The sequence below is a fragment of the Egretta garzetta genome, unplaced genomic scaffold (genome assembly GCF_000687185.1).
Source record: "Egretta garzetta isolate BGI_Z169 unplaced genomic scaffold, ASM68718v1 scaffold720, whole genome shotgun sequence".
In the NCBI taxonomy this organism is placed as follows: domain Eukaryota; kingdom Metazoa; phylum Chordata; class Aves; order Pelecaniformes; family Ardeidae; genus Egretta; species Egretta garzetta.
In genome coordinates, this window is record NW_009258283.1 from 37,376 (window position 1) to 37,751 (window position 376).

The window sequence follows — 376 nt, forward strand, 5'->3', positions numbered from 1 at the left end:
ATTTTATTTATTTTAATTTTATTTTCTTTTATTTTACTTACTTTATTTTATTTTATTTATTAATTTTTAATTTTTATTTTATTGTATTTTTATTTTACTTTGACTTTTACCCTGCAAGCGCGTCCTCCCGGCTGTGCTTTTACAGCACCCAGACCGGTGTTTCCTCCCCATTTGGGACCCTCTGGCCATTGCTTGGAGCAACCAGCGACTCCCAGGCCACGCTGCCCTTGTCCTTCACCTTTCTTCTTTTGTTTTTGGCCGTGTTATCCCCCACGCGGGTTTGGGCCGGGCCCGTAAGGCCCCCAGCAGCGCCTTTGTGCAGAGGTAGAACCCATGGGTTGGGTTTTTCTTCTCACAAAAGGCATCAAGAAAAAAA

The 376-nt window shown here is 42.6% G+C and overlaps 1 protein-coding gene across 1 annotated transcript in view; it reads left to right on the top strand.

The window, feature by feature from the left end:
- LOC104124496 (C-type lectin domain family 2 member B) overlaps nucleotides 1-376 on the top strand; it is a 9,391-nt gene that overhangs the window by 1,882 nt on the left and 7,133 nt on the right. The window lies entirely within an intron of this gene.